Raw genomic sequence first — 24,957 nt, forward strand, 5'->3', positions numbered from 1 at the left:
GAGGTCCCTTCCAACTCTATCTCTCAGATCCTAAGTGAGATTTGGGGCAAGTCCCTTGACCACCCTGAGCTTCATCTTCCTCTGTAGCAGAAGGGGATTAGACTAGTTGGACTCTGAGGGTGCTTTGAGCTGGAGATTTAAGCCTGTGATCCTTGGACCATTTGGTGGCTTGAGGTAAGGACTGGGTGAAGAGGGAATGGGTAAAGAACACACATAAGAGACTTGAAGGAAAGAGCTTGTTCAGCATGGAGGCCATGGTCTAATGTCAAGAATAGGGGGATATGGAGTTAGAGGAGCAGACTGGAGTCCTAGCTCTACTACGCTACAAGGACTACATCTAGAGTCTCCTCAATGTCTGATTTTTGTGTACTCCAAGGTTAATTTTTCTTTTACACTATGCTTGGGCTTCCCTGATTTGATACTGATAACATCTGGCCAAAATTAACTACTTAACAAATATCTTCATGGCTCATACCAGCCATTTTCTTGCACATATTTCCTCCAAGTTTTCTCCTTGTCAGTGGGCTACATTAACACCCTACCTGGTTCATGGCTTCTGGCTTGGTTGTTGCCCATTTCCTTGCACTCACCTGCTTGGTGATCCTCTGACATGGCTGCCTCTCTCTCATCCAAGTAGAAGGGCATGGTCATTGGTCTGAGAGACAGCCTTTGGGCTGACCCTCCACCACCTACCGCTTGTATTTATTGAGGGGGCTGAGTCACCTGAGGTCTCCATGCTCTAGGAAAGTTTTTGAGAGTACAAATTGCAGACAGACAAGGTTTCAGTGGAGAGATTTTCCTTCTCTGGGGGTCCTCCACAATCCTCAGGTGTCCTGTCCCTATCCCTGCAGCTGTCTGATGAAGATACTTTCTTCTCAGCCTCCAGAGGCTCCTGGCTAGATGCCTGGCCCCCCTTAGGCACTCTGGGTCCTGTGGGTGATGATCCTCTTGAATCAGAGAGCATCCTGGACCCTGGGAGAATTCCCAACCTTCTGCCTCAACTCTCCTTCTTCATTGGAGGGGAGAGCAGCCCAACAATGATTGCTGCTAGTTTTCTCCAACCCAGGCAGGGTCAGAGACAGACATGCTTGCATGCATGGGTGCCCCCGTGGCTCTCCCAGCCCATGGCCTGATTTTGTCTCCTCCTGCCTGGAGAAAGGAGGTTGAGACCCACATTTGTCCCAGACCATCCCTTTCCTCCTCTGCTCTACAGGTTGTCAGTAAGTTCCATCAAGGGGTTGGTGGTCTGCTGCTGCTGCTGCTGCAGCTACTGTTTTCCCTTATGTGGAGCCCAGGATGCCCTCCCCCCCCACCATCCCTGCCCCCCCTCTCAATTTTCCATAAAGGGGCTGACCCACCCCCCCACAACCCAAGCTGAGCTCAGCTGCCCCACCACATCCCTCCCAGTCCCAGCAACTGCCCTCAGGAACCTGGGACCTGGCTCAGCCCTGGGCCCTCCAAGCACTGTGGCCCCTCCCCTCCCCTCCCCAGGCTGGGCGATGGGAGTTGAGAGAAATGACTGGGAGGGGCCTCCCCACTCCTCTGTGGGTGCCATCATAACCCCCTCCCCTCTTTTCTCCCTCCTCCCTGTGCTCTGGATGGAGACTAGCCCTGCCCTACCATGATGTCACTGTACCCGCCCCTCTCACCCTTGACCAAGTCAATCTTCTTTGTCTCTGGAGGAGGAAGAGGAGGAGGAGAAAGAGGATGAGAAGGATGGTAAAGTGGAGGAGGAGGAGGAGTGAGTTTCCTTTTCCTCTAAGTCTGGAGGGAGGGCCATGAGCAGCCCAGCCCTAACCTGCTCCCCTCCTCCTCTGCCACAACACCCCTCCCTCACCCAGGGAACCCAGAAGTTCCTACACTTTCCTAAGTGGGTGTGTATAAGGTAAGCCCCCTTTTCTGCCCCTGCCCCTCCTGTCCCTCTACATCCCTCCCCTTATATTTTCTTCTGTTTCCTCTTTAGTCTTTGTTTCAACTTCCCCCCCATCCCAAATTGGCTTGTCTTAGTACCTGGGGCATGTGTGTGGGCTTGGGAATAAAACCTTTTTTATGTGTGTATTGTGTGTTTAGGACTATAGAATCACGTGTGTACATGTGTGTACCTGTGCGTGCCTGCTCCTCCAGAGCTGCTTCTGCCTGGCGCATCCTGCCTGCCCAGGTCTTTGTCTGAAGGTCTGGGCCTTGGAGGGCCATGGGATGGGGTGGGGTGGAAGCATCAGGGAGAAGACTTTGAGGGCACTCCCTCCCTGCCCTCCTCAGGTGGACTTTCCCAACCTTTCTTCCTTCCTCGCATCCTTGGCTTGGCCTGGGGACTGGGGAGAGAGGAGAAAGTCTAAGAAGGATCCTCCTGCTTGCCTTCCTCATCCTCAGAGAGAGGAGGGTGAATCTTTCCCAGGGATGGCTGGATAAATCTTTTCTGGGAGAAGTGACTTGGTCCTACATGCAGGCAAATCCTTGATGTACTCTTTAATGGAGCAGTACAATTCTGATTATCATTCTGGAGGGCACAAATCTTCTCTTCCGCCCTTTCCCCATTCTTTTTAATTCCATTTAAAGTTTCCTTAAAGAAGTCCAAGTTACAAGAGACTTCTGTCTGCTGGTTTTGAGTAGCCATTTAGTAAACGTATCCCACTCAGGATATTTAATTTTCTTGCCAACTTCATCACAACATTTCTTAAGGTGATTTATTTTATCGAGATCAAAAGAACTTCAAGTTGGTTAATGGTGACAGGGTTGTCTTGGGTCAATTTCTGCCAATTAGTTAAATACCTACAGGTTTGGGCCCATAATATAGAGATAAACAACCAGCTGGTCTCCCCTTATGTGTGGGGGGGTAGAGTGAGGTGCCTTCAGTGTCTTAGGAAGTTTGGTTGCCCATGGGAACTTGACCAAGGTCTTACTTTATTCAGAATTTTTTTTTTTTTGCAAAGTAATGTGGACTACCTGAATTAAAAACTGGGGCTTTTGAAAATCAGTTCCTGACTAAACGGTACAACCTGGGATGTGTGGGTCCCAAGCTGCAGGTTGTCACTGTTCTCTGCTGGCTTCCCCTCCAGTGGGGTGCCAGCCCTGTGGTGCCCAAGGCTGGGTCTCCCCCTGTGGCCAGATTCCTCTGAGACAGTCTAGGAATCTTCCCTTCCCCTTTTCCGTATCATCTCTTTTGTCTGATGTTGTTTAATTTAATGGTATATTTATTTTTTGTTCTGGTTTCAAGCAGCACCTGGTGAAAGGGGCATTTCCATGTACCTTGTTGTGGAACAGAAAGAGGAGACTTTCTCTGATACTTTTTAACATTCACTTCTCTCATTATGAGGGATTTGGAACATTTTGTCATAAAGCTGTTCATAGTTTGGATTTCTTCCTTTGAAACCTCCTCTTCCTTTGACCTATTGGAGCATGGCTCTTAATCTTAGAAATTGGAATCAGTTCCTTTTAAATCTTGCATATGCAACAGTCCTTATAGAACTTTGCTGCAAAGATGTTTTTCCTCATTTAAATATTACTGTTCCCATTTTCACAGCATTTGATCTTTGTGCAAAAACATTTCGACTTTATAGAAGTAGAATTCTTCTATTTTATTTTCTGTGATTCTCTGTTGCTTCTTCTGTCATAACCTCTTCTCCTATCCATAGATATGAAAAGTAATTTCCTCCTGTTCCTCTAATTTGCTGCCGACTCCCCTCTTATGTCTAATTCATGCATCCATTTGTAGTTTAATTTGAAAAGTGCTATGAGGTGTTGATGTCCTGTTGCATTTCTGGCAAACTGCTTTTCCCTTATCCCATCTGTTTTTGTTTTTTTTTTTATCAAATAGTCTCCCTTCTCCCCACCCACCCAATTGCTATCTTTGAATTTTTTAAACTCTAATTTATTTTATTTGTTTGCTTCTGTACATTGCATAACTAATCTTTCCACTGATCAACCTCCCACATTTTAACAAGTTCCATTGTCTTCCAGGCAGCTGGGTGTCCCAATGGGCCTGAAGTCAGGAAGAATCATCTCCTTGAGTTCAAACCTGGCCTCCGACACTTACCAGCTGTGTGATCTTCAGCAAGTCACTTCACTCTCTTTGCCTCAGTTCCTCACCTGTCAAATGAACTTCAGAAGGAAATGGCAGACCATTCCAGTACCTTTGCCAAGAAAACCCCAAATGTGGGCAGGAAGAGTCAGACGGGACTAAACAAGAACAACAATTGTTTTCAGAATCCCTGATTTGTAGTATAGATTGGATCTGCTACTGATAATCACTAACCCAAAGCCCTTTTTCTTCCTTCCCCACCTCCATTATTACCCCTGAGATACTTGACCTCCTTTTAAACTTTTTCATTGTTTTCTGTTTCTTACATCACCAGGGTATCCCATGTATCCCTCCCTCTCCCCATCCTCAAGAGCCATGTCATGTGATAAAGAGTATTTTTTTTCTTTTAGGGAGGAAAAGAAAAATGAGCACAACTGATTGGTGCAGGTGGAAAAGGTGTGCAATGTATAACACCTGTGGACCTCTTAAGTCCTGGCTGAGGTAGGGTGATGGTGTTTTCTCATGTTTCCTTTTCATTCTCACTTGATCTTTAACATTTCAGTTAATTTTTTGTGTCTCATTCTTTCCATGTCAGTTGTTGTAGTTACTGTGTGTATGTACTATTTTGTTTTTTCTTTTTTTTACTCTGCTTAATTCACTTTGCATCAGTTCACAAAGATCTTTCTGTAGTTCTCTGTACTCATCGCACACATCATTTCTTGCAGCCTGGTAGTAGTATTCCATGATGTTCACCATGTTTCACACTTTGTTTAGCAGTTCCCCAGGTGATAAGCATCTACCCACATGTGGCACAGTAGGGGCAGACCTGCTGCCTCCCTTGGTGACCCCTGTCCCTCCCTGCCTGTCCTGATCTTTGTCTCCTCCTGCCTAGAGAAAGGAGGCTGAGCCCTGCCCCTTCCTCACACCAGCCCTTTCTTCCTCTGCTCTGGAGGTTGTGAGGAATCCAAGTCCCATTCAAGGGCTACTGGTTTGCGGATGCTGCTGCAGCTACTGTGCTCCTCCCTTTTGTGGAGCCCAGGACAGCCCTCCCTCACCCTTCCCCTTACTCTCTTTGTCTTCCCCCTCCCAGTTTCTGTAAAGGGGCCTACCCTCAACAACCCCAAGCTGAGCTCAGCTGCTGCCCCCCACCCCTCCCAGCCCCAGCAGCCTGCCCTCAGGAACCTGGGACCCTGGCCAGCCCCAGGACCACTTCCAGGTCGAGGATGCAGCTGCAACCCCTTTTGTAGCCAATTTGGGTGATGGGGACAGAGAGAAATGACTAGGCTGGGGAGCGGCTCCCCAGTGCTCTGGGCCTGATGTTAGAGACCTCCTCCCCTCCCCCTGCTCTTCTAGGACACTAGTCCTACCTTGCAGTGATTCAATGCCACCCCCTCTGACCCTCTATTAAGTGTAAGTCTTCTTTGACTCTGGAGGAGGCTGTGAGTGGGCAAGCAGTTTGAGATCTGCATATCCCCCCTCACCCACTTCTCCTCCCCTTCCACTCCACACCCACCCTCCCCTCCACTACCCCCATCTTCCCTCCATCTTCCAGATTGACCTATCCTGAGGTCCTGCTAGTGCCTATGTGGTTGTGAGTGAAGTAAGTGCCCCCTTCCTGCTCCTGCCTCAGCCCCTCACTTTCTTCTTCTCTTCTCTTCCCTTCCCCCTAGCCTTTTCATGAAGCTGACCCTCTACCATCCCAATTAGTGCCCAGAAGATGTATGTAAGTGTGGGTATATCAGTACTTTTGTTTATGCCTGTGTTGTGTCTGTTGATAGGAACATGTGTGTGTGTGTATGTAAGAGACAGAGACAGTCCGTGTGTGTGTGTGTGTGGATGTATGTATGTATGGCTATGTTCAGAGTGATCCTGTGTGTGCCTTCTCCTCCAGGGATGCTCCTGCCTAGGGCTTCCTGCCTGCCCATGCCTTAGTCTGGAGGTCTGGGGCTTGGGGGAATCATGAGATTGGGTGGGATACAGTGGAGTTGAAATTGTTTTCTGGGCAGCTAGGTATTCTATGGGGCCTGAAGTCAGGCAGAATCATCTTCTTGAGTTCAAATCTGGCCTCAGACATTTAGTAGCTATGTGACTCTGGGCAAGTCGCTTTACCCTGTTTCCCTCAGTTCCTCATCTGTCAAATGAGCTTTAGAAGGAAATGGCAAACTACTCCAGTATCTCTGCCAAGAAAACCCCAAATGTGGGCAGGAAAAGTCAGACAGGACTAAACAATAACAAGAATTGTTTGCGTAATCACAGATTTGTAACATCTTTGGATCTGCTACTGATAATCACTAACCCAAACCCCTTCCTTTCCTCCTTCCCCAACTCCATTATCACCCTTGAGTTACTTGACTCCTGTTTTATTGGTGTTTTCTGTTTCTGCCATCACCAGGGTATCCCATGTATCTCTCCCTCCCCTCATCCTCAAGAGCCATGCCATGTGACCAATCATATTTCTTGTTTTAGGAAGGAAAAGAAAAGTGAGCACAACTGATCAATGCATTTGGGCAAACGTGTGCAATGTGTAACACCTGAGGACCTCTCACTTCCTGAATGGGGTAGGGTGATGGTGTCTTCTCACGTTTCCTTTTCATTCCCACTTGATCTTTAACATCTTGTTACAGGTACTTTTAAGCTTTTGCTGAGTCATTCTTTCCATTTCAATTGTCGTTATTGTGTATATGCACTGTTTTCTTGGCTCTGTTTAATTCACTTTGCATCAGTTCACAAAGCCCTTTCCATACTTCTCTGTACTTCTCACACACTTCGTTTCTTATTTACAGTAAGTACGTAGCAGTATTCCATGCCTTTCCTGTTCCATGTCTTGTTGATGAGCATCTACTGTTTCCAAATCATAGATGCCACAAAAAGTGGTGTCATAAGTATTTTGGAATATATATGGACTTTTCGTTATCAGTGGCATCATTGGGTTGTAATGGAATCTTTGTTTTGTAGGCTTTGGGCATTTTTCTTTCCTTCTTTGCGTAATTTTAAATTACTTTCCAAAATGGATGTGTCATTTCACAGCTCCTCCAATAAGTATTAGTATGTGTAAATCCCTACACCCTTGTTTCGGTATTGAAAACATGTTTGTGCCATGAAAGGAATTTGATAGTACTTCTTCTTTACCTGTTGTTTCAGTTAGTTTATGTAGTAGTGGGATGAAATGTTTTTAAATGTTCGGTAGAATTCACTTTCACAGTTGATCTAGTCCTGGGAATTTTTTCCTAGGAAATGCATTTATGCCTTGTTCAATATTTTTTTCTTTTAAGATATTGTTATTTATGTATTCTGTTTCCTCTTCTTTTAACATGGGCAGTGTATGTTTTTGTAAGTATTCATCCATTTCATGTAGATTGTCAGTTTTGCTGGCATGGGATTGGGAAAATAACTCCTAAGTGTTGCTTTAATTTCCTCTTCCTTGGTTACGCTTACACTTTTGGTTTTGAGACTGGCAATTTGGTTTTCTTCTTTCTTTTTGTTAATCAAGTTACGCAAAGGTTTACCTGTTTTTATTAGTATTTGCATAAAAGCAGCACGTGCTTTTATTTTATAATTTTACTTTTTAAACATTTTCTTCATCTCACCTTTGATTTCCAATTTGATGTTTAATTGGAGATTTTGTCATTTGTTCTTTTTCTACTTTTATACATTTTATGCCCAGTTCCTTGATCTGCTCTTTCTCTGTTTTATGGATGTAAGAATTTAGAGATCGAAATTTCCCCTAAGTACTGCTTTGGGAGCATCCCACAAATTTTGATATGTTGCCTCATTGTTGTAATTCTCTTTAATGAAATTATTGGTTGATGCTATGTTTTATTCTTTGATCCACTCATTCTTTAGGATTGGGTATTTTATTTTCCAATTAATTTTTAATCTCTGTTTCTGCATCTCTGTAATGATATTGCATTGTGGTCTATAAAAGGTGCATTTCCTGTTTCTGTTTTTCTCCATTTGGTGATGAGGTTTTTATGCCCTAATATGTGTTTATTTTTTCTGAAGTTATCATGTACAGCTGAGAAAAAAGTTATATTCTTTTTTATTTCCATTCACTTTTCTCCAGATTTCTATCCTATCTGACTTTTCTGATATTCTTTTCCTCTTTTTAACATCTTTTTTTGTTGTTTTATGCATAGATTTGCTTGATTCTGAGAGGTGAAAGTTGTGGTCACCCATTGGTATAGTTTTACTGTCTATGTCCTTCTGCATGTCCTTTAACATTCCCTTTAAGAAGTTGGATACTCTGCCATTTGGTGCATCTTTGGTTAGTATTGATATTATATTATTGTCTATGGTACCTTTTAGCAAGATGTAGTTTCTCTCCATATCCCTTTGAATTAGGACTATTTCAGCTTTTGGTTTGTCTGAGATCATGAGTTGGCGTGTTAATTAGTTCTAAGGTTACTTCAAGGTAAGCAACGGTAGGTACTGTATGCTATTGTGGTCATTTATTAGTTAGGGACTGGAGGCTGATTGGTCAGTTAGGGGCTCTGGATACAAGGTGTTGTCAAGGGCATTCCTCATCGGGACTGTGTCCTTAATAGTGTCTGCATCTCCAGAACCTAGCAGTGTACCTGTTATGCAGGAGGTACTTAAGAAATGCTTGTTAGTTGCTTAATTAGGCCACCTGTCTTTCTCTGTGCCCAGCACATAGGAGGAGCTTCATCTATAGCTATAGAATGAATAAATTGAGTTACAGGTCTAAGCTAGAGTAAATATGAATGATCATAATTCCATCTCTTATAGATTTCTCTCATTTGTAATTTTCATTACTTACCACTTTATTTTTTTAATTATCATACGTAATTCATGTATTCCCTTATAGTTTAATTTGATCTGTTGTGTGAGGTGTTGATCTCTTATCAAATTCCTGCCAAACAGCTTTCCACTTATGCCATCTGTTTTTTTTTTTTTTTTTCCCACCAACTACAGACAGTTCTTATTTTGGGCAAGTGGACTCTTGGGCAAACCTCCAAGTAAAAAGATCTTGAAGTAATGTGAATTTGCCCACACATCCGGCTACAAGAGAGGGAGGGAGGCAGGAAGGGGGTCACATGCCTGTGAAGGGAGGGGGCCAGGAGATGGTTCAAGGACACATGGGAGGCCTGGGACAGAGAAGCAAGAGCAGGAAGAGGATCTGGCCAGTGTCGGGACCAGTCACATGATGGCCTGGCCAGAACTGAGAGGAAGAACAAGCAGGTGACAGACGTGTGGAAGCTGGACATGGCCACATGAAGAAGAAGACAGGCAACACATGGACCGAGAAAAGACACACAGTACCCAATTGTGGGTGGACAGAAGACAGACACAGATACCAGACGGGCAGATAAACAGGCAGAGCAGCCAAAATCTCCTCTCTCAGCATTGGAGATCTCAAGCCAATCCCTGATCCTGAGGCTGCAGAGGTGGAAGGAATCACTCTGCATGTCCAGAACCCCTTTCTTTGCTCCTTCCCACCTCTCCATGAATACTCTGTAGGTTTGTGACCTCATTTAAAATTTTTTACCAATGTTTGCTGTATCTTACTTCATGATATCCCATGTATCGCCCCCTCTCCTTCTTCTCCTCTCTGAGAGCCATGCCATGTGACAAATGGTATTTTTTGTTTTAGGAAGGAAAAGCAGTCAACACCACTAAAACAGTACACAGAGGAAAAGATACTTCTGGCAGGAGATAGTCTCTCTGGGAACATTCTACTTACTGCAGGATCACTCTCTGGCAAAAAACATCTAGTCTCTGAACACTTGGAGGAAAAAACACTTGTGACAGGAGAGACACTCTCTCTGGGAACATTCCAGTGTAAGAAAGAAACTGGGTAGCCTTTCTGTGTAAAGAAAGCAACCTTTGAGAGAAGCATTGGTGGGTTCTATAGGCCGCCCAGTGTGGTCTGAGACCCCACCTTTGTTTCCCATAATCAAGGTTGGTTTCTTTGCCCAGAGAGGCTTTCCAGTCTCTTTCTTACACGAGATAGTACAGGCTTGTGTTTTGTGGAAACGCATCTACTCTCTGAACACTCAGAGGAAAAGATATTTGTGGCAGGAGACACTCTCTGGGAACATTCCAGTTACTACAAGCTTACTCTCTGTGGAAGCACACCTAGCCTCAGAACACTCAGCAGACGAGATATTTGGGGTTGAAGACACACACTCTGAGAACATTCCACTGAGCACAGGCTTGCTCTCTACAGAAACACATGGAGGGAAAAATGGATATTTGATGAAATAGAGACCTTTGAAGCATTCCTGATGAAAAGACCACAGCTGAAGAGAAAATGTGGCTTTCAAGTACAAGACAAACATTAAAAGGTAAATATGAAAGAAAAATCATAAATGACTCAATAAGGTTAAACTGTCTCCTTTTCTATAAGGGAAGAGGATACACATATCTTTAAGAATTTTGTCATAATTAGAACAAGTAGAGGGATTTTACATAAAAAGAAGGTTTTACATAGGAAGCCAGTTAGGTTGGGATGATGTAAAATAAAGGGATAGGTGAGAAATGTGGATGCCCTGGGAGAAGGCAGAAGGGAGAGAGAGAATGGGGGAAATGATCTCATATAAAATAGGTGTGCAAGGAAGAGCTTTTACCCTGGAGTGGAAAAAGGTCACAGGGGAGAGTGGCCAATGCTTGAACTTCAGTCACATCTAAATTGGTTCACAAAAGGGAAAATATCTATATCTATTTTATATCTGTATCTATATATACTTACTCAGTTGGTCATAAGAATCCATCTTACTCTAGAGGTAAGTAAGAGAATGGGAAAAGAGAAAGAAAAACTGGTGATAAAAGGGCAGGCTGATAAAAGGATACAGTGGTCATATGCAAAACTGAAATGAGAGGAGAGACAGGATAAAAAGAGAGAGAGAAGGAGAAACAGAAGAAAATAGGAGGTAGGGAAATGTATAGTTCCTCATCCTAACTGTGTGAATGGGATGAACTCACACATAAAATGGAAGGGGATAGCAAAATGGATTAGAAAGCAGTCTCCAAAAATATGTTTGTTTGTTTGTTTGTTTGTTTTACAAGAAACACGCTTGAAACAAAGAGAGAACCACAGAGTTAAAATAGGGTGCTGGAGCAGAAACTGTTATACCTCTGCTAAATTAAAAAATGGAGGGGTAGCAGTCATGATCCTGAGATCAAAGCAAAAGCACAAATAGCCCTATTGAAAGGGGTAAGCAGGGAAACGACCTCTTGTTCAAAGGAACAACAACAAAGTAATATCCATAGTAAACATATTTGGGAAATGGCATAGGATTCAAATTCTTAAAGGAAAAATTAAACAAGTTACAAGAACAAATAGGAAAATTATAGTAGTGGGTTACCTCAACTTTTCACTCTGAGAGCTAGATAAACCTAAGCATAAAATGAATAAGAAAGAAGAAGAGTAATAGAATTTTAGAAAACTTAGATATAAAAGACTTCTGGAGAAAACTGAATGAGGATAGAAAGGAGTACAGACAGATGGTGCTTTATGAAAATTCACATTATACAAATTGGACTTTATGGAAGGAATTCTATAAGAAATCTGCATTCCAAGAAAACACCTACGCTTTACCATACTGTACTGGGATCTCTTTCTCCTCCTGTCCCTCAACTTGGCGCTCTGTGGCCTCCTACCACCACTGAACCCTCCACCCCAAAGAAAAAGCTAAAAAAAGTCCTCCAAGTGAAAGCAGAAGAACAGACCTGCAGAGAGATAGCCACCACCGCTGCTGAATGGGGACTTGGCTTGAGACCTCGAGGTCAGTGCTGAGAGAGGAGACCTGGGTTTCAGTCTGCCCACCTGCCCCAGAGTTTGGTCCCTGCATTTTGGTATTTTGTCCATCCATGTGGGTGTACAGTGTGTTTGTCCCTGGTCCCCACCACATGTGGCCTGTCATTTCCTGAGTGTTTCCATGTCCGGGCCCTCATGTGTCTGCCTGCCAGCGTGTTCTTCCTTTCAGTTACAGCCAGACCCTCATATGGCTGGCCCCACAAGCCATGTGTTCCTTCTCCTGCTCTTGCTTCTTAGTGCTCAGGCTCCACGTGTCCTGGAACCATGTGCCAACCCCTCCTCCACAGGGGTGCAGTTCTCTTCCTGCTTCCCTCCTGCCCTTTTCCACTTCTGTGGGTAAATTCACATGATGTAAAGGGTCTGCAGGATGGTCCACTTAAGTTGTTGTTGTTAATATTTATTTAGTATTTTATTTTTCCCCAATTATGTGTAAAAACAATTTTTCACATTCATTTTAAGAATTTTGAGTTCTAAATTCTCTCCCTTACTCTTCCTCAATCTCCACTCTGCCCACTCCCCACCCCCCCACATTGAGCAGGCAAGCTATTTGATATATATTATACATATTTAGTCATATAAAACATATTTCTATATTAGTTGTGTTATAAAAGAAAAAAATAGACCAAAAAAACTGTCAAGAAATATAAAGTTAAAAAAAGTATGCTTTGATCTGTATTCAGAGACCACCAGTCTTTTCTGTGGGGATGGATAGCATTTTTCATCATAAGTCATTCTTAGCTGATCATCTTATAATAGAGCTGTTACTGTATATACCATGTTCTCCTGGAACTACTCATTTCACTTTCCTTTAGTTCCTTTAAATCTTTCTAGAATTTTCTGAGACCACCCTGATCAGCATTTCTTATAGCATTCCATCACATTTATATACCACAACTTAATCAGCTATTCCCAATTGATGCTTATCCCTTCAATTTCCAGGTTTTTGCCATGAGAAAAGAGCTGCCATACATGTTTTTGTATGTATAGGTCCATTTACTTTTTTTAAATGTCTTTTGGAATAAAGATCTAGCAGTGGTATTGCTAGGTCAAAAGGTATGCATGGTTTTATAGCCCTTTGGGCAAAGTTCCAAATTGCTTTACAGAATGGTTGAATCTGTTCACAGCTCCACCAACAATGTCTCAAATTTCCCACATCCCCTCCAGAATTTGTCATTTTCTATCCTATTAGCCAATCTAATATGTGTGAGGTAGTACCTCCCAATTTTTTCATTTCCATGTCTCCAATCAATAATGATTTACAACATTTTTTCATATGGTTATAGATAGCTTTGATTACTTCATCTGGAAACTGACTGGTCATATCTTTTGATCATTTATCTGGTGGGGAATGGCTCTTATTTTTATAAATTTGACTGACTTCTCTATATAATTGAGAAACAAGGCCTTTATCAGTAGAACTTGGCTTCAAGAATTTTTTTTTTTACCACTTATGTTTGCTAACTGTATTTCTCTCCATCCTATTTCCCACTTCTTTATTCTATTCTCTTTCTCCTTTCACTGTGTCCCTCCTTAAGTGTTTTGCTTCTGACTGCCACCTCCTCCAATCTGTCCTTGCTTCTATCATCACCTCCCTTCTCTTCTGCCCTTCCCCTCCTACTTTTCTCTTTCATAAAATAGATTTCTGTATCCTGTGTGTGTGTGTGTGTGTGATTCCCTCTGAGGAATTTCTGATAAGACTAAGGTACAAGTGTTCCCCCCCCACCTCTCCTCTTTTCCCCTTCACTGTAAAAGCTCTTCCTTGCCTATTTTATGTCAGATAATTCCCCTATTCTATCTCTTCTGTTCCCTTTCTCCCAGTGCACACCTCCTCCTCACACCTTAATTTTATTTTTGAGACATCATCCCTTCGTATTCAACTCACACCTCTGCCTTTGGTCTATATATACTGCTTCTAACTGCCCTAATGATGAGAAATTTCTTATGAGTTACAAGTGTCATCTTCCAATGCAGGAAGGTAGCCTATTTAACCTTATTAAGTCCCTTATGATTTCCCTTTCCTGTTTACCTATTTATGCTTCTCTCTAGTATTGTATTTGAAAGTTAAGTTTTCTATTCAGCTCTAGTCTTTTTTTAAATCAAATTTTTTTTGATAATCTAATATTGAAAAATAATACAGTCCCTAAGATTTGTTTAGCTACCTTTGACAGTTTAATAAATTTCAAAGAGTAAAATAGAATAACTTTATTTCCTTTTTTATTTAGCATTTTCTTTTTTCCTAGTTACATAGAAAAACAATTCTTAACATTCCTTTTTGAGACTTCTAGTTCCAAATTCTCTCCCTTCCACCCTCCCCACACCCCCTCATTGAGAAGGCAAGCAAATTTGATATAGGCTATACATGTGGAGTCATGCAAAACATATCCATAATAGTCATGTTGTGAAAGAAAACATAGACCAAAAAAACCTCAAGAAAAATAAAGAAAGTAAAAGAAGTATGCTTCAATCTGTATTTAGACACCATCGGTTCTTTCTCTGGGAATGGATAGCATTTTTCAGCATAAGTCTTTCAGGGTTGTCTTGGATCGTTGTATTGTTGAGCATACCTAAGTCGTTCACAGCTGATCATCTTACACTATTGCTGTTACTTTGTGCACAGTCCATTTCACTTTGCATCAGCTCATGTAAGTATTTCCAGGCTTTTCTGAAAGGATCCTGCTCATCATTTTTTGTTTCTTGCCAAGGCAATTGGGGTTAAGTGACTTGCCCAGGGTCACACAGCTAGTAAGTGTCAAGTGTCTGAGGGCAGATTTGAATTCAGGTCCTCCTGAGTCCAAGGCTGGAGTTCTATCCATTGTGCCACCTAGCTGCCCCTATCATTTCTTATACTACGATAGTATTCCATCCTAATCACATATCACAACTTGTTCAGCCATTCCCCAATTGATGGGCATCTCCTCAATTTCTAATTTTTGCCCACAGAAAAGTGCTGCCATACATATATACACATGCACACCTATATATACATGCACACACGTATATACACATACACATACATAAACACACACATATATATGCATATACATATACACACATATACATATACATATATATATGTTTGTACATATAGGTCCTTTTCCTTTTTGTTTTTTATCTCTTTTGGGATTCATACCTAGTAGTGCTATTGCTAGGTCAAATGGTATGGTACTGTTATGTATCCCTTTGGGCATAGTTCAAAATTGCTTTACAGAATGTTTGAATCTGTTCACAACTCCACCAACAGTGCATTAATGTCTCATTTTCCCCACATTCCCTCCAATATCTGTCCTGTTCCTTTTCTGTCCTCTTAGACAATCTAATAGGTATGAGGTAGTACTTCAGAATTGTTTTAATTTGCATTTCTCTAATCAGTAGTGAATTAAAGTAGTAATTTTAATTAAAATTAATTAATTTTAATTAAATTTAATACATCAGGGTGTTGTCAGTGCCAGAGGAGAGAACTGGGCATTCAGAAGATGTTAGGAAGGGGAAATGGACAGATCTTGGCCACAGATTGGATATGACAAGGTGAGAGAGTGTCAGACATTTGGGATGACCCCTAGCTTGCAAGTCTGGGTGATCTGAGTGATTTTGACAATACTGGGCTGCTCTTAACAGTTATAGGTTAAGTAGGAAGGAGGTATATTTTTTTTTTGAGGGGGGAGGTAAGATAGTGAGTTCAGTGTTGGACATGCTGAGTTCAAGATATCTACAGAATATCCAATTGAAGATGTCCAGTAGACAGTTGGAGATGTGAGGCCGGCTGTATGAAGAGAGGTTAGGACCGGATAATTGAATTGTTGAATCATCAAGCTACCCAAACTCCAACCCTTCTGTGGTGCAAGTCTTGCACCTGCCCCTAGTATGTGGTAATAGCATAAAGTAGGAACTTCTTTTCTTCCATGGCAGTTTTCAAGGTTTCACCTACTCCTCCTCATAGACATTCTCCTTCATTGTTGTTGTTCAGTCATTCAATGTTGTCTGACTCTTTTTGACCCCTTGGACCACAACACGCTAGGCCCTTCTTTCTTCCACTATCTCTTGAAATCTGTCCTAGTTCATATTCATTGTTTGTATGACACTATTTATCCATATTATCCTCTACCATTTCCTTTATCTTTTGCCTTCTGTCTTTCCTATTATTAGGGTCTTTTCCAATGCGTCCCATTTTCTCATGATGTGGCCACAGTCTTTAAGCTTCAGCTTCAGCATTTGACCTTCCAGTGAATGGACTGAATTAATTTCTGTAAGTATTTACTGATTTGATTGTTTGATTTACAAAAAGGAAAAGGTAGGTGACATTGTGGTTGAACAGACAGAATGACCAACTTGGAGAATGAAGAAACATGGGTTCACAGCCCATCTCTGATACCTAAGTTCTCTGAGTCTCAGGTTTCTCTTCTGTAAAACAGGGATAATAATACATCCTTGCAGGGGGGAGTTGTGAAAAACAAGTGAGGTCATGCCTGCACAGACGATGAAGCTACTCTTCTCTTTCCCCACTCCCATTAGTATACTAATTTCCCAGATGTCAACTTCTCCATCTCTGCTCTGGCTTCTAGAGGTGGTAGTGAGGGTTTGGGCAGGGGGTTTAAACCCATGAAGATGAGTCTTCCTGATTCTAAGACTAGTGTTCTATTCACTGAGCCACTTAGCTGCCCTGTTGCTATGGGTAAAGTGCCCTAAAGGTCAGAGGTTATTTTGGCAATGTGAATAATTCAGTCATGTTATGTGGGGCTAGGGACAGCCTTATTAGGGGCAGCATATATACTGTAATGAATATAAGGCAAAGTGCCACTGAGAAAAAGGTATATTTCCTTTCTATTCTCATTCAATTTTCTCCAGAGTTCTCCCATATCTAACTTTTCTAAAATTTTGTTCACTTCTTTCTTGTTTAGTTTTTGGTTAGATTTATCTAGTTCTAAGAACAAAACATTGAGGTTCTCCACCAAAAAAAAGAAAAAGAAAATTGTTTGCACTGAAATTCTCTTCTCCAAACCAAAATGAAGATGTTTCTGATTTCCATCCCACAAATTTTTAAATTCATACCTTTATTTCCCAAACTTTTTATCTTTGCCTAATCATTCCCATATTATTCAGAAAGGATGAGCTATTTCATGTGCCTAATCTTTCACATGACTATACAGGCAGGCAGATGACAAGCCCGAGTACTAATTTGCTTAGTTGTTTGGGATGTGGAATGACTGCACATTCAGATTGAAACAGCAAGATCTCATATACTTGTATTGTGCTCACATCTTTTACCTACCACTTGCTCTGATTATAGCAATTTGCCATAAAAGGAAAAAGCAGGAACCTGATTATAACAGCAACAAACTAGTCCTTCAGGCTTAAGCCTAAGGGCCCATATATGACAAAATAAAGCTTCCTTGGTTGTGTTTGATTTCAGGTAAGAGTCACAGTTTAACAACCAACCATGTAGTAATAATTCTACCTCACCTCCAGATTCAGGAATAGCCAAGTGGGAAACATTCCTGTTCAAAGGAATACAATGAGGAAACTGAGTCAGGAGGATCCCACCTTAGGTTGATGCCAAGGTTGTCCTCTTAGGCTTTTTCCCAGAGGCAGACCTCTCCCTGTAACAGTTCAGGATCACTTTCTCTCTGAGTAGTTTGTGGCATTTCTCTCGAATGGCAGATTACTGACTTAATGATTCATCAGACAACTATACCTAAATTCAAAGCCCAAAATAAAATGAGTTACAGTCCCAAGAGCTTTTACCTCAAATGGCAAATTTCACTAATTAGGGCTAGATACAATTATTTTTACTCTCATGGAGGTACAATAAGAAATGAACATTTAGGAAGACTCGTGTAATAACAACAGGGGAGCATATATATCTGAGGAGTGTCTGCCAGCTTTTGTATGATATCATACCAGTTACTTTAGCTTCTTACTTCTCTGAGTCCATTTCAGTGAAATCCTTGCTTAAGAGTATATTATCTGAGAAATTTCTCCTGGCTTATGGGAGAAGTCGTAACAGTCACTTCACGTGTCTGGGCCTCAGCTTCCCTTTCAATAACAACAGGGGATTAGATTCCATGACCTGAGATGCACCTCACTGAGACCATCTGGGTGATTTTACACCAAGCAGTTCAGGCTTCTTAGGCCTCAGTTTCCTTTACAGGAAAAGCAGGGGCTAGGAATCCATTATCTGACACCCATTATCTGAGGGGTGTCTGCCAGCTTGTGTATGATATCACACCAGTTACACTAGATTCTTAGTTCTCAGAGTCCATTTCAGGGGAATCAGTGCATAAGAGTAAATTCTCTGAGAAATTTCTACCAGCTTATAGGAGAGCTCATAACAGTCACTTCAAGTGTCTTGGCCTCAGATTCCCTTTCAGTGGTAGTCGTGGGTTCAAATATACTACCTATGTGGGTCTTGGCTGCTCATGTGTGAAAAAACATCAATCATTTCAGATTTCTAGACCTCAGTTTCCCTTGTAGTAACAGCAGGGGGTTGAACTCCATGATCTAACATTCCACTAACTGCCACCCTCTGGGTGACCTCTCACCTTTCACTTCAGATTTCTAGGCCTCATCTTCCCTTTCAGCGAAAGCAGTGACAAGGATTCCATTATCTGAGAGGGATTGGCCAGCTGATGGTGGAATTGTTAACAGTCACTTCACATGTCTGAGCCTTAGCTTCCCCTTCAATAACAACAGGGGATTAGACTCCATGATCAGAGATGCACCTCACTGACACCATCTGAGTGATTTCACACCAGTCACTTTGGCTTCTTAGGCCTCAGTTTCCCTTACAGGGAAAGCAGGGGCAAGGACTCCATCATCTGAGGGGTGCCTTCCAGCTTGTGTATGGTATCATACCAGTTACTTTAGCTTCTTAGTTCTCAGAGTCCATTTCAGTGAAATCAGTGCCTAGGACTAATTCATCTGGGAAATGTCTGCCAGCTTATGGGGGAATTGAAAACAGTCACTTCAGATGTCTGGGCCTCAGCTTCCCTTTAAATAACAACAGGGGATTAGACTCCAAGATCTGAGATACCCCTCACTGACACCATATGGCTGATTTCACACTAGTCACTTTGGCTTATTAGGCCTCAGTTTCCCTTACAGGGAAAGCAGGGGCTAGGACTGCATTATCTGAGGGCTGTCTGCCACCTTTTGTATCATATCATACCAGTTACTTAAGTTTCTTATTTCTTAGTGTCCCTTTCAGTGAAATCCGTGCATTAAGAGTAAATTATCTGAGAAATTTCCACTGGCTTATGGGAGACGTCATGACAGTCACTTCAGGTGTCTGGGCCTCAGCTTCCCTTTCAGTGATAGCTCTGGGTACAAATATACTACATATGTGGGCCCTGGCTGCTCATGTGTGAACAAACACCAATCATTTCAGGTTTCTAGACCTCAGTTTCCCTTTCACTAACTAACAGCAGGGAGTTGGACTCCGTGATCTGAGATGCCCCTCACTGCCACCCTCTGGGGAATCTCTCACCATTCACTTCACATTTCTAGGCCTTATCTTCTCTTTCAGTGAAAGCAGTGGCAAGGATTCCATTATGTGAGAGGGATCTGCCAGCTCATGGATAAGTTTCTAAGAATCACTTCAGGTTTCTGGACCTCAGTTTCCCCTTAAGTGGCAGCCCTGGTTTAAAATTTACGACCTATATGGGCCTTAGCTGATTATGTGTGATCTCACACAAGTCATTTCAGATTTCTAGATCTCAGTTTCCCTTTCACTAACAGCAGGGGCTTGGACCGTGTGATTTCAGATGGTCCTTACTGTCACCCTCTGGGTGACCTCTCACCAGGCATTTCAAATTTCTAGACCTTATCTTCCCTTTTTGTGAAATCCTGGGAAAGGATTCCATTATCTGAGAGGGTTTTGCCAGCTTGTGTATGATCTCATAAAAGGCACTTAAGCTTCTGAGGCGTCAGTGCCCCTTTCACTGACATTAGTGTGTACGACAAAATCACGTGAGAAATTTCTCTCAGCTTATGGGTGAATTCATAACAGACAGTTCAGGTTTCTGGGCCTCAGTTTCTCTTTAAGTGAAAGACCAAGGTTAAAGTATATGCCCAGTGTGGGCACTTGAAGCATTTCTGTTATCTCAGACAAGTCACCTCTGGTTTCAAGGCCTCAATTTCCATTTCTGTAACTGCATGTGGTTGCACTCCATGATCTGTTATGCCCCTGAGTGCCACCCTCTGGGGGATCTGTCACCATTTACTTCACGTTTCTAGGCCTCATCTTCCCTTACAGTAATAGCAGAGAGTATAACCACATTATCTGAGAGGGGTCTGCCAGCCAAAGGCTGATCTCACACCACTCACTTCAGATTTCTAGGTCTCAGTTACCCTTTCAATAACAACACGTGATTAGACTCCATGATCTGAGATGCTCCTCCCTGAAAGCATCTGGGTGATATCACACCAGTTAATTCAGGCTTCTCAGGTCTCAGTTTCCCTTACAGGGAAAGTATAGGGTAGGACTCCTATATCTGAGGGGTGTCTGGCAACCTGTATATGATATCACACCAGTTACTTAAACTTCTTAGCTCTCAGTCTCCCTTTCACTGAAATCAGTGCCTAGGACTCAATTATCTGAGAAATTTCTGCCAGCTTATGGGTGACAGTAAGGGGCATCTCAAATCATACAGTCCAAGGCCCTACTGTTAGTGACAGGGAAACTGAGGTCTAGAAATCCGAAATGACTGATGTGAGATCATATGCAATCAGACAGGGCCAATTACATCGTAAATTTTAAACCAGGGCTGCCACTGCAAAGGAAACCGAGTTCCAGAAACATAAAGTGACTGGTAAAAATTTATCAATGAGCTGGTAGACGCCTCTCAGATAAGGGAAGCCTTGCCACTGCTTTCACTGAAAGGGAAGAAGAGACCGAGAAATCTTAAGTGAATGCTGAGAGATCACCCAGAGAGTTGCAATGGGGGGCATTTCAGATCTTGGAGTACACCCCTGTGATGATACTGAAATGAAAACTGAGGCCTAGAAGGCAGAGCTGACTGGTCGAAAATAACACCAGGGCTTCCAGTGCCCACACAGGACATATACTTTGACCTAGATCTTTTCCTTAAAGAGAAATTGAGGCCCAGAAGCCTGAAGTAAGCGTTATGAATTCACCCATAAGCTGGCAGAAATTTCTCAGATAATTGAGGCCTAGCAACTGATTTCACTGAAAGGGACACTGAGAACTAAGAAGCTTAAGTATCTTGTGTGATATCATACACAACCTGCAGACACTCCTCAGACAAAGGAGTCCTAGCCCCTGCTTTCACTGTAAGGGAAACTGAGACCTTAGAAGTCTGAATTGACTGGTGTGATATCACCCAGATGCTTTCAGGGAGTGGCATATGAAATCATGGAGTCTAATCTGTTATTGTTATTGAAAGGGTAACTGAGACCTAGAAATCTCAAGTCAGTGCTGTGAGATCAGCCATTGGCTGGCAGACCCCTCTCAGATAATGGGTTCTAGTCGCAGCTATCACTGAAAGGGAAGATGAGGCCTAGAAATGTAGAGTGAATGGTGAAAGACCCCCCAGAGGGTGGCACCCAGGGGCATCCCAGATCATGGAGTCAAACCCCCTGCTGTTACAGAAAGGGAAACTGAGGTCTTGAAGGCAGAAGTGACTAGTCTGAGATAACACAAAGATTTCAAGTGCCCACACAGGGCATATACTTTAACTTAGGTCTTTCACTTAAAGAGAATCTGAGGCCCAGAACCCTGATGTGGCTGATATAAATTCACCCATAAGCTGGCAGAACTTTCTCAGATGATTGAGTCTTAGGCACTGATTTCACTGAAAGGGACACTGAGAACTAAGAAGCTTAAGTAACTGGAGTGATATCATACACAAGCTGGCAGATACCCCTCAGATAATGGAGTCCTTGCCCCTGCTTTCCCAGTAAGGGAAACTGAGGCCTAACAAGCCAAAGTAGCTGGTGTGAAATCACCCATATGGTGTCAGTGAGGGCCATCTCAGATCATGGAGTCTAATCCCCTGTTATTATTGTAAGGGAGGCTGAGGCCCAGACACCTGAAGTGACTGTTATAAATTCCTCCATCAGCTGGCCAGTCACTCCCAGATAATGGAATCCTTGCCACTGCTTTTGCTGAAAGGGAAGATGAGGCCTAGAAATCTGAAGTGAAAGGTGAGAGGTCACCCAGAGGGTGGCAGTTAGTGGAATCTTAGATCATGGAGTCCAACCCCCTGCTGTTACAGAAAGGCAAACTGAGGCCTTGAAAGCAGAGGTGACTGGTCTGAGAAAACACAGAGGCTTCAAGTGCCCACACTGGGCATATACTTTAACCCAGGTCTTTCACAGAAAGAGAAATTGACAGTCACTTCAGGTTTGTGGACCTCAGTTTCCCCTGGTTGCTTATGTGTGATCTCACACCAGTCATTTCAGATTTCTAGACCTCAGTTTCCCTTTCACTAACAGCAGGGAGTTGGACTCCATGATCTGAGATGCCCCTTACTGTCACCCTCTGGGTGACCTGTCACCAGTCACTTCAAATTTCTCGACCTCATCTTCCCTTTTGGTGAAAACCTGGGACAGGATTCCGTTATCTGAGAGGGTTTTACCAGCTTGTGTATGATCTCATAAAAGTCACTTAAAGGGGCAGCCAGGTGGCACAGTGGATAGAGCACCGGCCCTGAAATCAGGAGTACCTGAATTCAAATCCAACCTCAAACCAAACACTTGACACTTACTTTCTGTGTGACCCTTGGCAAGTCACTTAACCCCAATTGCCTGAAAAAAAAAAGTCACTTAAACTTCCTAGGCCTTAGTGTCCCTTTCAGCGAAATTATTGCCTAGGACTAAATTATGTGAGATATTTCTGCCAGCTTATGGGTGAACTCATAACAGACAGTTCAGTTTTCTCCGCCTCAATTTCTTTTTCAGTGAAAGATCTGGGTTAAAGTATATGCCCAGTGTGGGCACTTGAAGCCTTTGTGTTATCTCAGACCAGTCACCACTGTTTCAAGGCCTCAGTTTCCCTTTCTGTGACAACAGGGTGTTGGACTCCATGAACTGAGATGCCCCCGAGTGCCAAACTCTGGGGGATCTCTCACCATTCACTTCAGATTTCTAGGCCTCATCTTCCCTTTCAGCGAAAGCAGGGATTAGAACTCTGTTAAGTGAGAGGGGTCTGCCAGCCAATCGCTGATCTCACACCACTCACTTAAGATTTCTGTGTCTCAACTTCCCTTTCAATAACAACAGGGGATTAGACTCCATGAAGTGAGATACTCCTCACTGACAGAACCTGGGTGATTTCACACCAGTAACTTTAGCTTTTTTTGCCTCAGTTTCCCTCAAAAGGAAAGTAGGGCCTAAGACTCCATTATCTGAGTTGAGTCTGCCAGCTTGTATATGATATCATAGCAGTTACTTTAGATTCTTAGTTCTCAGAGTCCATTTCACTGAAATCTGTGCATAGCAGCAAATTATCTGAGAAATATTACTGGCTTATGGGAGAAGTCATAATAGTCACTTCAGGTGTCTAGGACTGAACTTCCCTTTCAATAACAATGGGGATTAGACTCCATGAACTGAGATACCCCTCCCTGACTCCATCTGGGTGATTTCACACCATTCACTTTGGCTTATTAGGCCTCAGTTTCCCCTAAAGAGAAAGTAGGGGCTGGGACTCCATTATATGAGGGGTGTCTGCCAGCTTGTGTATGATATCATACCAGTTACTTAAGCTTCTTAGTTCTCAGTGTCCCTTTCAGTGAAATCAGTGCCTAGGTCTAAATTATTTGAGAAATTTCTACCAGCTTATTAGTGATTTCATAACAGTGTCTTCAGGTTTCTGGGCCTTAATTTCTCTTTAAGTGAAAGACCTAGGTTAAAGTATATGCCCTGTGTGGGCACTTGAAGCCTGTGTGTTATCTTGGACCAGTCAGCTCTGCTTTCTAGGCCTCAGTTTCCCTTTCAGTAACATGAAGGATTTGGACTCCATGATCTGAAATGCCTCTCACTGAAACTTTCTGGGTGATCTCTCACCATTCACTTCAGATTTCTAGGTCTCATCTTCCCTTTCATTGAAAGCAAGGGCAAAGATTCCATTATCTGAGAGGGTTTTGCCAGCTTGTGTATGAGCTCATAAAAGTCATTTAAACTTCCTAGGCCTCAGTGTCCCTTTCAGTGAAATCATTGCCTACGACTATATTATCTGAGAAATGCCTGCCACCTTATGGGTGAATTCACACCAGTCACCTCATCTTTCTCAGCCTCAGTTTCTCTTTCAGTGGCAGGCCTGGGTGAAAGTATGTTCCCTGTGTGGGCATGGAAGCCTTTGTGTTGTCTCACACCAGTCACCTCAGCTTTCTAGGCCTCAGTTTCCCTTTCAGTAACAGCAGGGGGTTGGTCTCCCTTATCTGAGATGCCTTTCACTGCCACCTTAGGGATGATATCATACCATTCACTTCAGCTTTCTAGGCCTTATTTTCCCTTCCAATAACTTGACCAGTTTAAAATATGTGATCTTAGAGGACCTTGACAACCTATTAGTGATCTCAGACCAGTCATTTCAACTTCCTTGTCACCATAGTTACTTTCTATGGTCAGAATTTTTTTCTGTTGTTTTCTCATTCTTCTAGCCTATTACTTGACCTTTAACTCTTTGTTAAGGTAGGGCTTTGCTTCTAGTGTGGAGGGCATACTGTCCCAAACTTCAGTGATTTTGTGCAGCTGATCTCAGAGATACCTCTCACGACAGGTAAGTTTTCAGTTCTTTCATAGTGGTATGATCTAAAGAGAGGTGTTTACTCCTCTCTTGGCCTGTGCTCTGGTCTGTGAGTGACCACAAGCACTCTTTTCTGCCCTGGAACTGCAGCTAAGAGCTCTGCTGTGCCAATGCTCCTCTTCACCCGGGGACTGCCACCCAGGGCTGTGACCCGGATCCAAGTATTGGCAAAGCAACAGTCCCACCTCAGTGCCATCACAGAGACCCCTGTAATCTCCTTCTGACCAATTGTACTACCCCCTTACTGTCTGTAGGCTGAGAGCTCCAGAAGCAGCCACTACTCCTGATGATTCAGTGGCTCCCAAGGCCTGGTCCTGGTTTGCTGGGGCCAGGTCTGTGCTGGTGAAGCCTATGCTGGACTGTGTTCCGTTTTCACCCAGGTGTGACAGACCTTTACTT

At 42.9% G+C, this 24,957-nt stretch overlaps 1 long non-coding RNA gene across 3 annotated transcripts in view; it reads left to right on the top strand.

Moving 5' to 3' along the window:
- Positions 1–1,479: 1,479 nt before the first annotated feature.
- Positions 1,480–24,957, top strand: part of LOC110203612 (uncharacterized) — a 62,545-nt gene continuing 39,067 nt past the window's right edge. For 2 of the 3 annotated variants that reach the window (XR_002323014.2, XR_002323012.2), the window contains exons 1-4: positions 1,480–1,885; positions 3,958–4,519; positions 6,485–6,576; positions 15,939–16,038. This is a non-coding gene — a long non-coding RNA (uncharacterized LOC110203612). Of the gene's footprint in view, positions 1,886–3,957; positions 4,520–5,688; positions 5,742–6,484; positions 6,577–15,938; positions 16,039–24,957 lie in introns of all 3 variants that reach the window. The other variant, XR_013483623.1, reaches the window with a different exon arrangement.

Source organism: Phascolarctos cinereus, unplaced genomic scaffold (assembly GCF_003287225.1).
Source record: "Phascolarctos cinereus isolate Bilbo 61053 unplaced genomic scaffold, phaCin_HiC Scaffold_8;HRSCAF=390, whole genome shotgun sequence".
Classification (NCBI taxonomy): domain Eukaryota; kingdom Metazoa; phylum Chordata; class Mammalia; order Diprotodontia; family Phascolarctidae; genus Phascolarctos; species Phascolarctos cinereus.